The sequence below is a fragment of the Mobula hypostoma genome, unplaced genomic scaffold (assembly GCF_963921235.1).
Source record: "Mobula hypostoma unplaced genomic scaffold, sMobHyp1.1 scaffold_91, whole genome shotgun sequence".
NCBI lineage: Eukaryota > Metazoa > Chordata > Chondrichthyes > Myliobatiformes > Myliobatidae > Mobula > Mobula hypostoma.
In genome coordinates this window covers 300,577-314,500 of record NW_026948190.1, presented here as the reverse complement: position 1 = coordinate 314,500, position 13,924 = coordinate 300,577, and the positions used below count along the sequence as shown (strand labels likewise).

Genomic DNA, 13,924 nt, shown 5'->3' with positions numbered 1-13,924 from the left:
GGTGAAGCCAGGTGGGTAGGAAAGGTAAAGGGGCTGGAGAGGAAGGAATCCGATAGGAGAGGAGAGTGGACCAGGGGAGAAAGGGAAGGAGGACGGGACCCAGGGGGAGGAGAGAAGAGGCAGGAGGCCAGAGTGGGGATTTGCAGAAGGGAGGGGGAGAAAAATTCACCAGAAGTTTGAGGAGAAAGCCGTTTCGAATAATTGAGTGCGCGTCTTCAGGCTCCCGTACCTCCTCCCTGATGGGAGCAACGAGAATGAGGGGCCTGTGTCCTGGGATGGCGGGAGGGGAGGGGCTGTCCTTCGTGAAGGATGCCACCTTGTTGAGGCTCCGGTTGAAGATGTGTGTGTGATGGAGTTTGAGGAGATTTGGTTGGTCACCTAAAACACTCAGAAAACTTCTACTGATGTACCGTGGAGGGCATTCTGACAGGCTGCATCACCGTCTGGTATTGGGGGAGAGGGGGTAATGCACAGGATCGAAATAAGTTGTAGAAAGTTGTGAAATTAGTCAGCTCCATCACGGGTCCCGGCCTCCGCGGGGTCCAGGACATCGTCAGGGAGCGGTGTCTCAGGAAGGCGGCGTTCGTCATTAAGGACCCCCACCACCCAGGACGTGCCCTCTCCTCACTGTTACCGTCGGGAAGGAGGTACAGAGGCCTGAAGGCACACACTCAGCGATTCAGGAACAGCTTCTTCCCCTCTGACATCCGATTCCTGAATGGACATTGAACCCATGAACATGACCCCACTAATTTTTTATTTCTAGCAACACACCTAAAAGTTGCTGGTGAAGGCAGCAGGCCAGGCAGCATCTCTAGGAAGAGGTACAGTCGACGTTTCAGGCCGAGACCCTTCATCAGGACTAACTGAAGGAAGAGTGAGTAAGGGATTTGAAAGTAGGAGGGGGAGGGGGAGATGCAAAATGATAGGAGAAGACAGGAGGGGGAGGGATAGAGCCGAGAGCTGGACAGGTGATAGGCAAAAGGGATATGAGAGGATCATGGGACAGGAGGTCCGGGAAGAAAGACAAGGGGAGGGGGGGACCCAGAGGATGGGCAAGAGGTATATTCAGAGGGACAGAGGGAGAAAAAGGAGAGTGAGAGAAAGAATGTGTGCATAAAAATGAGTAACAGATGGGGTACGAGGGGGAGGTGGGGCCTTAGCGGAAGTTAGAGAAGTTGATGTTCATGCCATCAGGTTGGAGGCTACCCAGACGGAATATAAGGTGTTGTTCCTCCAACCTGAGTGTGGCTTCATCTTTACAGTAGAGGAGGCCGTGGATAGACATGTCAGAATGGGAATGGGATGTGGAATTAAAATGTGTGGCCACTGGGAGATCCTGCTTTTGCACCACTTTTTGTAATTTAACTATTTGATAAAAATATACTGGCTGTAATTTATTTATTTATTTATTATTATTCTTTTATTTTGTGTTTTTTTTCTATATCATGCATTGCTGCTGTTAAGTTAACAAACTTCATGTCACAGGTAAACTTCACGTCACAGGTACACCGGAATTCAGAAGGATGAGAGGGGATCTGATTGAAACATATAAGATTATTAAGGGATTGGACACGCTGGAGGCAGGAAACATGTTCCCGATGTTGGGGGAGTCCAGAACCAGAGGCCACAGTTTAAGAATAAGGGGTAGGCCACTTAGAACGGAGTTGGGGGAAAACTTTTTCACACAGAGGGTTGTGGTCCTGTGGAATGCTCTGCCCCAGAAGGCAGTGGAGGCCAATTCTCTGGATTCTTTCAAGAAAGAGTTGGATAGAGCTCTTAAAGATAGCAGAGTGAAGGGATATGGGGAGAAGGCAGGAACTGGGTACTGATTGTGGATGATCAGTCATGATCAGAGTGAATGGCGGTGCTGGCTCGAAGGGCCGAATGGCCTACTCCTGAACCTATTGTCTATTGCCTATTGTCACATGCCAGTGATAATAAACCTGATTCTGATTCTGATCCTAATTTGGAGTCACGTATATAAGTGTAAGGGGTTTCTTCTTTTACGTTACTGCGTAGGCTAATTAAAAGGGCTTCTTTGTTATGTCAACTGCTGAGAAAGTTCTCCGCTAGCAGCTTGTTTGGGTGATAGAGGAAGTTGTATTCAGTTGCTAACCAGTGGGGATAGATGTTATTCTTTCTAGTGTGTCTGTAAGTTATTGTGATGCGCGGGTTTTTGGGCAGAAGGCGCGATGGAGAGAGAGAGAGTGGACGTGATGCTGTGAGCTGGCCAACGGGGTCCGACCCCGAGCAGGAGTCCGAGGCCCAGGGTCTTCGGCAAGGAGAGGAGACGAAGACAGGCTCGTGTGGAGCATCTAGTTGACCACAGTGGTTGGTCCCAGGCGGCGGGTCGAGGTGGTCGGAGGGGATCGACTGGTGAAAAGAGGATCGTTACTAGAGCTCCAACTGTTTGTGCACGAAGAGATTGAACTTTGATAAGTTTGGCGCCTTTTACTTTCCTCTTATATTTTATCTCCATTAATTACATAGTTCCAGTAAAATCTATAAATTGTAATCATTTAATCACATATGGGGCACTGTCTGTTATTTGGTGGGGTGGGGTACATCACACAGCATCCACGCAAACTTGATTACCCAGTTTGGCGGGGCAGAGGGCTGCTCCCCGTAGACGACAGCGAGTTGAGCGAGCCTGAGGCTTACCGGGGGCTACATAAAATCTATAACCGTGTAATGTATAAAGAAACTCGACAACGTTTCTCCAAACCAGGGTGAAAGCACAGTAGTACGCAGAACTTTATACTTTATTGTCGCCAAACAATTGATACTAGAGCGTACAATCATCACAGCGATATTTGATTCTGCGCTTCCCGCTCCCTGGAGTACAAATCAATAGTAAATATTACAAATTTAAATTATAAATCATAAATAGAAAATAGAAAAAGGAAAGTAGGTTAATGCAAAAAAAACCCAAGAGGCAGGTCGGGATATTTGGAGGGTTTGGCCCAGATCCGGGTCAGGATCCGTTCAGCAGTCTTATCACAGTTGGAAAGAAGCTGTTGCCAAATCTGGCCGTACGAGTCTTCAAGCTCCTGAGCCTTCTCCCGGAGGGAAGAGGGACGAAAAGTGTGTTGGCTGGGTGGGTCGTGTCCTTGATTATCCTGGCAGCACTGCTCCGACAGCGTGCGGTGTAAAGTGAGTCCACGGACGGAAGATTAGTTTGTGTGATGTGCTGCGCCGTGTTCACAATCTTCTGCAGCTTCTTTCGGTCTTGGACAGGACAACTTCCATGCCAGGTTGTGATGCACCCTAGAAGAATGCTTTCTACGGTGCATCTATAAAAATTAGTGAGGGTTTTAGGAGACAGGCCAAATTTCTTTAGCTTTCTCAGGAAGTAAAGACGCTGGTGGGCCTTCTTGGCAGTGAACTCTGCTTGGTTGGACTAAGTCAGATCATTTGTGATATTGACCCCGAGAAACTTAAAGCTTTTGACCTGTTCCACTTGTGCAGCACCGATGTAAATTGGGTCGTGCGGTCCGCTACTCCTTCGGAAGACAACAACCAATTCCTTGGTCTTGCTGACGTTGAGGGATAGGTTATTGTCTTCGCACCATGCCACCAGGTTCTTAATTTCCTCTCTGTACTCAAACTCATCATTACCCGAGATACGGCCTACAATCGTTGTGTCATCAGCAAACTTATATATTGAGTTTGATGGAAACTTGGCTACACAATCATGGGTGTACAGTGAATACAGCAGGGGGCTGAGTAGTTTGTCCCGTAGTTTTACAGCCTGGGTCCTGTCTGTGAGGAAGTTGAAGATCCAGCTACAGATCTGAGTGCTAAGGCCCAGGTTCCGGAGCTTAGGAATCCATTTACTTGGAATGATGGTATTAAAGGCAGAGCTGTAGTCAATGAAACGGAGCCTTACATATGCGTCTTTATTCTCCAGGTGTTCTAAGGAGGAATGTAGGGCCAGAGAGATGGCATCTGCCGTTGACCCGTTGCTCTGGTAGGCGAATTGCAAAGTGTCGAGGTTGACCGGTGATAATAAACCTGATTCTGATTCCATCCAGTCCGGCGGTATTTATACCCCCACCCCCCCCCCCATTGCCCGTCCCTCCCGATTGGTCAGTCCTTGGCCAATCAGCTTCTTGCTGTCCCACCTTGCCGACCGTCGAACTCCAGTTCCTACTTAGAGAGAGACCTCCATCTCTGTTAAAATTCTTTCCCTCGAGTGTTACTTCAGTGGTTTCCTTCACCAGCCGGCCCCCAAAAGCCACTGGCACGGCACAGTCATTTTGCACCCTCGAAGTCAATCCTGTGGCCGTAGTATTCTCCCTCTGCCGATTCCTCCAGGTAACCCAAACGGATACACTCCCGAGCTCCTTGATAAATTTTAACAAGGATGAAAACTTCCAACAAACTTTTTTTTGTAAAATGAAGCCGGTGGCTTTCGGGACGACGACGAAGGTCTCGCTCCAAGTAGGGAGCGGAATTCGACTGTACACGAGGCGGGAGGGCGGAAAGCTGATTGGTTGAGGACTGACCAATCAGGAGGGATGGACGGCAGGTGTTGGGGAGAGGTGGGGGGTATAAATACCACCGGACTGGACGTGCCCGGGCCTCGACCCGGCGAAGATGGCGGAGCTTCGTCACCGAAGCGTTGGATACAGTCGATGCCCGTACCCGGCCAGCAGCCCGAGGAAAGTTTATTGGAAATAATTCTGAGCACCTGCAGCGTTAGAGTCAGTTCAGTGCTGCGGAGAGCGCGACTCGTGTAAGACTGGTAGACCGCCATTCTGACAAGCTGCATGCAAATTTTAAAATATATATATAATCGGTCAATAATACAGAGAACGTGAGCGTTGAGAGTCCTTGGAAGCGAGTCCACAGGTCAAGCATCCCCATGACCCAGGCAGTGGCCGCTTCTCACAGCTGCCGTCGGTCCGCTGGGTACAGAGGCCTGAAGTCCCACACCACCAGGAACAGCCCCTTCCCGTCGACCCTTTGGGCTCCTAAACCGACCGGTGAGGCCCTGAGCTTCCCACTGCCGGACTGCACCGAGCGGTTTACCCCTGCACCGGGGAACTCTGCCCCTTCAGAGCTCGACGGCTGACGTCTGTCGTGAACCTGGCCTCGACGCAAGAGGAAACAAGGGCATTTACGTCAGAATCAAAGCCCCCTCTTACCACTAATACTATATTCTGCCATCGTATCTGACCTACCACACTGAACCACCTCACACCTATCTGGGTCAAACTGCATCTGCCACTTCTCAGCCCAGTTTTGCATCCTATCGATGTCCCACTGTAATCTCTGACAGCCCTCCACACTATCCACAACACTCCCAACCTTTGTGTCATCAGCAAATTTACTAACCCATCCCTCCACTTCCTCATCCAGATCATTTATAAAAATCACAAAGAGTAAGGGTCCCAGAACAGATCCCCGAGACACACCACTGGTCACCAGCCTCCATGCAGAATATCACACATCTACAACCACTCTTTGCCTTCTGTGGGCAAGCCAGTTCTGGATCCACAAAGCCATTTCCCCTTGGATCCCATGCCTCCTTACTTTCTCAATAAGCTTTCCATGGGGTACATTATCAAATGCCTTGCTGAAATCCATATACACGACATCTACTGCTCTACCTTCATCAATGTGTTCAGTGACGTTCCTGACCTCATGCACTCTCGGTGTAGCAGTTTCCACTGTTTCACTGAGCCTTCCCGCTTTCAATGAACCGGCTGTTCTTTTGCGCTTCACGCCATTTGCTTCTCTGGAATGTGACACGGTGAATCAATAATTTCTTCAGTTAAAATCAGTATATATCAGTCTGTTCTAAAATCTGCAGAGTAATCATCGCAAACTCCACGTGGTCAACACCGTCCGCATCAGAAACCAGAAAAGGAAATGTGATTGTGTACGATTAATACACTGACGAGGTTGAGGGTGATGACCTTTTGTGCGGAGTTTACATTCCTCTGTGCATGAGCAGCAGAAGATGTACACACGCACTCACCAGAGAGGGAACCAGAATGCTGTGTCTGGATTTCATTTTGGCATCCAACACTTGTTGTCCCTCCGTGAATAAACTCCTGCTTCATGGTCTAAATGCACCACCACCCCCCCCCCACCCCGCCGTGCAACTGGGCGTCGGACTTCCTAAGCAACAGACTTCAGACGGTCAGGGTGCGCGGGCACCCCTCCCTCCCCTTCATCCTCGACATGGATGACGCCCCTCGGGAGTGTGAGGCCAGACACCCGAGCAACCCCATCGTCGGGTTCACTGGTGTGCCGGAGTTCGGGAGTCGGACTTGACTCAGCGACTGAGCGACGGCAAAGGGTGCCTTTTATGAGTTTGTATTTTAAAGCCAGGCCTTCTCGAGTTGAGCGTGCCTGTGTAAGCAATCAGATTGAGTTAAACCGCTGACCGCGAAGGGTCTCGGCCCGCAACGCGGACCGTAGATTCAACTTCCAACGACGCTGCCCGGCCTGCTGAGTTCCTCCAGCGTTTCGTGTGTGTTGTGCTGGATTGCCAGCATCTGCGGCCTTTATTGTGTTCAACTGAAACACAATATTATTGATCTTATTGATATTATTGGTACTCTTGATCTTGTTTTGTTGGATTTGCACAGTCACTTGTCTTTTGCACACTGTTTGCTGGTCCGTCTGTGCTATAAACAGTTTTTCACTGTGTTTCTTTGCATCTACCGTAAATGCCCAAAAGAAAATGAATCTTAGGACTCTGTATGGTGACATGAAGGCATTTTGATAATAAATTAACTTGAACTTTTGAACTTTGGACATTTTGTGTACATTGCTCAATTCCCCCGGGGATTCCCATTGGTCACGTGACACGAGCGCGACCCTCCCCTGACGCCGCCAATGCCCGGCGCCCCCTACACGTGACACGAGCGCGACCTCCCCTGATGTCGCCAATGCCTCTACTCCCCCTACACGTGACACGAGAGCGCCCTCCCCCGTCGCCGCCAATGCCTCTGTGCCCCCCTACAAGTGATACGAGAGCGACGTCCGTGACGCCGCCATTGATTCGGCGCCCTCATCACGTGACGTGCGGCCGCGGCCCAGACTGGCTCCGCTCAAATCGAGCGGAATCGCCGTCTGACAGAACTGAAATAAAAAATAAGTTTCAGGTTAACCGCTTCATCAGGGGAGCGACGCCGGTGCAGACCCTTGTGTTGGAGTAAAATAATAGTTTAGGGTACGAGGGCAGCGTCGTGCGACCGGTGGAGCGCGATCGTGTCCACGGCAACGGTTTCCAAGGGGGGCGGACCGGAAACAGGAAGTGAGACAAAAGGGGTCGTGGTGGAGGCGCGTTGTTCAGGTGAGCGAAAAAGCGAGGGGATTGGAGGGAATGAGGGGAGTGAGAGGGTGATGAGGGGATTGGAGGGTGATGAGGGGAGGGAGAGGGTGATGAGGGGATTGGAGGGTGATGAGGGGATTGGAGGGTGATGAGGGGAGGGAGAGGGTGATGAGGGGATTGGAGGGTGATGAGGGGATTGGAGGGAATGAGGGGAGGGAGAGGGTGATGAGGGGATTGGAGGGTGATGAGGGGATTGGAGGGTGATGAGGGGAGGGAGAGGGTGATGAGGGGAGGCAGAGGGTGATGAGGGGAGGCAGAGGGTGATGAGGGGAGGGAGAGGGTGATGAGGGGAGGGGGAGGGTGATGAGGGGAGGGAGAGGGTGATGAGGGGAGGGGGAGGGTGATGAGGGGATTTGAGGGTGATGAGGGGAGGGAGAGGGTGATGAGGGGAGGGAGAAGGTGATGTGGGGAGTGAGAGGGTGATGAGGGGATTGGAGGGTGATGAGGGGAGTGAGCGGGTGATGAGGGGAGGGAGAGGGTGATGAGGGGAGGGGGAGGGTGATGAGGGGATTGGAGGGTGATGAGGGGAGTGAGAGGGTGATGAAAGGAGGGAGAGGGTGATGAGGGGATTGGAGGGTGATGAGGGGAGGGAGAGGGTGATGAGGGGAGGGAGAGGGTGATGAGGGGAGGGGGAGGGTGATGAGGGGAGGGAGAGGGTGATGACGGGATTGGAGGGAATGAGGGGAGGGAGAGGGTGATGAGGGGATTGGAGGGAATGAGGGGAGGGAGACGGTGATGAGGGGAGGGAGAGGGTGATGAGGGGATTGGAGGGAATGAGGGGAGTGAGAGGGTGATGAGGGGAGTGAGAGGGTGATGAGGGGAGTGAGAGGGTGATGAGGGGATTGGAGGGAATGAGGGGAGGGAGAGGGTGATGAGGGGAGTGAGAGGGTGATGAGGGGAGGGAGAGGGTGATGTGGGGAGGGAGAGGGTGATGAGGGGAGTGAGAGGGTGATGAGGGGAGGGAGAGTGTGATGTGGGGAGGGAGAGGGTGATGAGGGGAGGGAGAGGGTGATGAGGGGAGGGGGAGGGTGATGAGGGGAGGGAAGAGTTTGATGAGGGGAGGGAGAGGGTAATGAGGGGATTGGAGGGTGATGAGGGGAGGAGGAGGGTGATGAGGGGAGGGAGAGGGTAATGAGGGGATTGGAGGGTGATGAGGGGAGGAGGAGGGTGATGAGGGGAGGGAGAGGGTGATGAGGGAGTGAGGGTTTGACGAGGGGAGTGAGGGTTTGACGAGGGAGTGGGGGTTTGATGACGGGAGTGAGAGGTTTGATGAGGTGTTTGATGAGGGGGGTGAGGTGTTTGACGAGGGGGTGAGGTGTTTGACGAGGGGAGTGAAGGTTTGACGAGGGGAGTGAGCTGTTTGACGAGGGAGTGAGGTGTTTGACGAGGGAATGAGGGTTTGATGAGGGGAGTGAGGGGTTTGATGAGGGGGGTGAGGTGTTTGATGAGGGAGTGAGGTGTTTGACGAGGGAGTGAGGGTTTGATGAGGGGAGTGAGGGGTTGATGGGAGTGAGGGTGTGATGAGGGAGTGAGGGTGTGATGAGGGAGTGAGGTGTTTGACGAGGGAGTGAGGGTTTGATGAGGGGAGTGAGGGGTTTGATGAGGGGGGTGAGGGGTTTGACGAGGGAGTGAGGTGTTTGACGAGGGAGTGAGGTGTTTGACGAGGGAGTGAGGGGTTTGACGAGGGAGTGAGGGTTTGATGAGGGGAGTGAGAGGTTTGATGAGGGGGGTGAGGGTTTGATGGGGGGTGAGGGTTTGATGAGGGGAGTGAGGGTTTGACGGGAGTGAGGGGTTTGATGAGGGGAGTGAGGGGTTTGACGAGGGAGTGAGGGGTTTGACGAGGGAGTGGGGGTTTGATGATGGGAGTGAGAGGTTTTATGAGGTGTTTGACAAGGGGGGTGAGGTGTTTGACGAGGGGAGTGAGGTGTTTGACGAGGGAGTGAGGGGTTTGATGAGGGGAGTGAGGTGTTTAATGAGGGGGTGAGGTGTTTGACGAGGGGAGTGAGAGGTTTGATGGGTTTGATGAAGGGAGTGAGGGGTTTGACGGGAGTGAGGTGTTTGATGAGGGAGTGAGGGTTTGATGAGGGGAGTGAGGTGTTTGATGAGGGGGTGAGGTGTTTGACGAGGGGAGTGAGAGGTTTGATGAGGGGAGTGAGGGGTTTGATGAGGGGAGTGAGGTGTTTGACGAGGGGAGTGAGGAGTTTGACGGGAGTGAGGGGTTTGATGAGGGGAGTGAGGTGTTTGACGAGGGGAGTGAGGAGTTTGACGGGAGTGAGGGGTTTGATGAGGGGAGTGAGGTGTTTAATGAGGGGGTGAGGTGTTTGACGAGGGGAGTGAGAGGTTTGATGAGGGGTTTGATGAGGGAGTGAGGGTTTGATGAGGGGAGTGAGGGGTTTGACGGGAGTGAGGTGTTTGATGAGGGAGTGAGGGTTTGATGAGGGGAGTGAGGTGTTTGATGAGGGGGTGAGGTGTTTGATGAGGGGGTGAGGTGTTTGACGAGGGGAGTGAGAGGTTTGATGAGGTGTTTGATGAGGGGAGTGAGGGGTTTGATGAGGGGAGTGAGGTGTTTGACGAGGGGAGTGAGGAGTTTGACGGGAGTGAGGGGTTTGATGAGGGGGGTGAGGTGTTTGATGAGGGGGTGAGGTGTTTGATGAGGGGGGTGAGGTGTTTGATGAGGGGGTGAGGTGTTTGATGAGGGGTTGAGGGGTTTGATGAGGGGGTGAGGTGTTTGATGAGGGGGGTGAGGGGTTTGACGAGGGAGTGAGGGTTTGATGAGGGGAGTGAAGGGTTTGATGAGGGGAGTGAGGGTTTGACGGGGTGAGGGGTTTGATGAGGGGGTGAGGGTTTGATGAGGGGGGTGAGGTGTTTGATGAGGGGGTGAGGGGTTTGATGAGGGGAGTGAGGGGTTTGATGAGGGGAGTGAAGGGTTTGATGAGGGGGTGAGGTGTTTGATGAGGGGAGTGAGGGGTTTGATAAGGGGGGTGAGGTGTTTGATGAGGGGGTGAGGGTTTGATGAGGGGGTGAGGTGTTTGATGAGGGGGTGAGGGGTTTGATGAGGGGGTGAGGTGTTTGATGAGGGGAGTGAGGGGTTTGATGAGGGGGTGAGGTGTTTGATGAGGGGAGTGAGGGGTTTGATGAGGGGGTGAGGTGTTTGATGAGGGGAGTGAGGGGTTTGATGAGGGGGTGAGGTGTTTGATGAGGGGAGTGAGAGGTTTGATGAGGTGTTTGATGAGGGGAGTGAGGGGTTTGATGAGGGGAGTGAGGGGTTTGATGAGGTGTTTGATGAGGGGAGTGAGGGGTTTGATGAGGGGGTGAGGGGTTTGATAAGGGGGGTGAGGTGTTTGATTAGGGGGGTGAGGTGTTTGATGAGGGGAGTGAGGGTTTGATGAGGGGGTGAGGTGTTTGATGAGGGGAGTGAGGGGTTTGATGAGGGTTTGGTGAGGGGTTTGATGAGGGGGTGAGGTGTTTGATGAGGGGGTGAGGTGTTTGATGAGGGTGTGAGGGTTTGATGAGGGGGTGAGGTGTTTGATGAGGGGAGTGAGGGGTTTGATGAGGGGGTGAGGTGTTTGATGAGGGGGTGAGGGGTTTGATGAGGGGGTGAGGTGTTTGATGAGGGGGTGAGGTGTTTGATGAGGGGAGTGAGGGGTTTGATGAGGGGGTGAGGGGTTTGATGAGGGGGTGAGGTGTTTGATGAGGGGAGTGAGGGGTTTGATGAGGGGGTGAGGTGTTTGATGAGGGGAGTGAGGGGTTTGATGAGGGGGTGAGGTGTTTGATGAGGGGGTGAGGTGTTTGATGAGGGGGTGAGGTGTTTGATGAGGGGAGTGAGGGGTTTGATGAGGGTTTGGTGAGGGGTTTGATGAGGGGGTGAGGTGTTTGATGAGGGGGTGAGGTGTTTGATGAGGGTGTGAGGGTTTGATGAGGGGGTGAGGTGTTTGATGAGGGGAGTGAGGGGTTTGATGAGGGGGTGAGGTGTTTGATGAGGGGAGTGAGGGGTTTGATGAGGGGGTGAGGTGTTTGACGAGGGGAGTGAGGGGTTTGATGAGGGAGTGAGGGTTTTGATGAGGGGGTGAGGTGTTTGACGAGGGGAGTGAGGGGTTTGATGAGGGTGTGAGAGGTTTGATGAGGGGAGTGAGGGGTTTGATGAGGGGAGTGAGAGGTTTGATGAGGTGTTTGATGAGGGGGGTGAGGGGTTTGATAAGGGGGGTGAGGTGTTTGATGAGGGTGGTGAGGTGTTTGATGAGGGTGTGAGGGTTTGATGAGGGGTTGAGGGGTTTGATGAGGGAGTGAGGGCTTGATGAGGGAGTGAGGGTTTGATGAGGGTGTGAGGTGTTTGATGAGGGGAGTGAGGGTTTGATGAGGGGAGTGAGGGGTTTGATGAGGTGTTTGATGAGGGGGTGAGGGGTTTGACGAGGGAGTGAGGGTTTGATGAGCGGAGTGAGAGGTTTGATGAGGGGAGTGAAGGGTTTGATGAGGGGGGTGAGGTGTTTGATGAGGGGGGTGAGGGTTTGATGAGGGGAGTGAGGGTGTGATGAGGGAGTGAGGGTGTGATGAGGGAGTGAGGTGTTTGACGAGGGAGTGAGGTGTTTGACGAGGGAGTGAGGGTTTGATGAGGGGAGTGAGGGGTTTGACGAGGGGGGTGAGGTGTTTGATGAGGGAGTGAGGGTTTGACGAGGGAGTGAGGTGTTTGACGAGGGAGTGAGGGGTTTGACGAGGGAGTGAGGGGTTTGACGAGGGAGTGAGGGTTTGATGAGGGGAGTGAGAGGTTTGATGAGGCGGGTGAGGGTTTGATGGGGGGTGAGGGTTTGATGAGGGGAGTGAGGGTTTGACGGGAGTGAGGGGTTTGATGAGGGAGTGAGGGTTTGATGAGGGGAGTGAGGGGTTTGACGAGGGAGTGAGGGGTTTGACGGGGGAGTGGGGGTTTGATGATGGGAGTGAGAGGTTTTATGAGGTGTTTGACGAGGGGAGTGAGGTGTTTGACGAGGGAGTGAGGGGTTTGATGAGGGGAGTGAGGTGTTTGATGAGGGGGTGAGGTGTTTGACGAGGGGAGTGAGGTGTTTGATGAGGGGGGTGAGGGGTTTGATGAGGGGAGTGAGAGGTTTGATGAGGTGTTTGATGAGGGGGGTGAGGGGTTTGATAAGGGGGGTGAGGTGTTTGATGAGGGTGGTGAGGTGTTTGATGAGGGTGTGAGGGTTTGATGAGGGGTTGAGGGGTTTGATGAGGGAGTGAGGGCTTGATGAGGGAGTGAGGATTTGATGAGGGTGTGAGGTGTTTGATGAGGGGAGTGAGGGTTTGATGAGGGGAGTGAGGGGTTTGATGAGGTGTTTGATGAGGGGGTGAGGGGTTTGACGAGGGAGTGAGGGTTTGATGAGCGGAGTGAGAGGTTTGATGAGGGGAGTGAAGGGTTTGATGAGGTGTTTGATGAGGGGGGTGAGGTGTTTGATGAGGGGGGTGAGGGTTTGATGAGGGGAGTGAGGGTGTGATGAGGGAGTGAGGGTGTGATGAGGGAGTGAGGTGTTTGACGAGGGAGTGAGGGTTTGATGAGGGGAGTGAGGGGTTTGACGAGGGGGGTGAGGGGTTTGATGAGGGAGTGAGGGTTTGACGAGGGAGTGAGGGGTTTGACGAGGGAGTGAGGGGTTTGACGAGGGAGTGAGGGTTTGATGAGGGGAGTGAGAGGTTTGATGAGGCGGGTGAGGGTTTGATGGGGGGTGAGGGTTTGATGAGGGGAGTGAGGGTTTGACGGGAGTGAGGGTTTGATGAGGGGAGTGAGGGGTTTGACGAGGGAGTGACGGGTTTGACGGGGGAGTGGGGGTTTGATGATGGGAGTGAGAGGTTTTATGAGGTGTTTGACGAGGGGAGTGAGGTGTTTGACGAGGGAGTGAGGGGTTTGATGAGGGGAGTGAGGTGTTTGATGAGGGGGTGAGGTGTTTGACGATGGGAGTGAGGTGTTTGATGAGGGGGGTGAGGGGTTTGACAAGGGGGGTGAGGTGTTTGACGAGGGAGTGAGGGGTTTGATGAGGGGAGTGAGGTGTTTGATGAGGGGGTGAGGTGTTTGACGAGGGTGGTGAGGTGTTTGATAAGGGGGGTGAGGGGTTTGATGAGGGGGGTGAGGTGTTTGATGAGGCGGGTGAGGGTTTGATGGGGGGTGAGGGTTTGATGAGGGGAGTGAGGGTTTGACGGGAGTGAGGGTTTGATGAGGGGAGTGAGGGGTTTGACGAGGGAGTGACGGGTTTGACGGGGGAGTGGGGGTTTGATGATGGGAGTGAGAGGTTTTATGAGGTGTTTGACGAGGGGAGTGAGGTGTTTGACGAGGGAGTGAGGGGTTTGATGAGGGGAGTGAGGTGTTTGATGAGGGGGTGAGGTGTTTGACGAGGGGAGTGAGGTGTTTGATGAGGGGAGTGAGGGGTTTGACAAGGGGGGTGAGGTGTTTGACGAGGGAGTGAGGGGTTTGATGAGGGGAGTGAGGTGTTTGATGAGGGGGTGAGGTGTTTGATGAGGGGGTGAGGGGTTTGATGAGGGGGTGAGGGGTTTGATGAGGGGGGTGAGGTGTTTGATGAGGGGGTGAGGTGTTTG

The 13,924-nt window shown here is 53.3% G+C and overlaps 1 protein-coding gene across 3 annotated transcripts in view; it reads left to right on the top strand.

Moving 5' to 3' along the window:
- Nucleotides 1-7,017: 7,017 nt before the first annotated feature.
- The window catches only part of clp1 (cleavage factor polyribonucleotide kinase subunit 1), a 47,277-nt gene continuing 40,370 nt past the window's right edge, over nucleotides 7,018-13,924 (top strand). For 2 of the 3 annotated variants that reach the window (XM_063039644.1, XM_063039643.1), the window contains exon 1: nucleotides 7,018-7,315. The gene's annotated coding sequence lies outside the window, so the exon portion shown is untranslated. The remainder of the gene's footprint in view (nucleotides 7,316-13,924) is intronic. The other variant, XM_063039645.1, reaches the window with a different exon arrangement.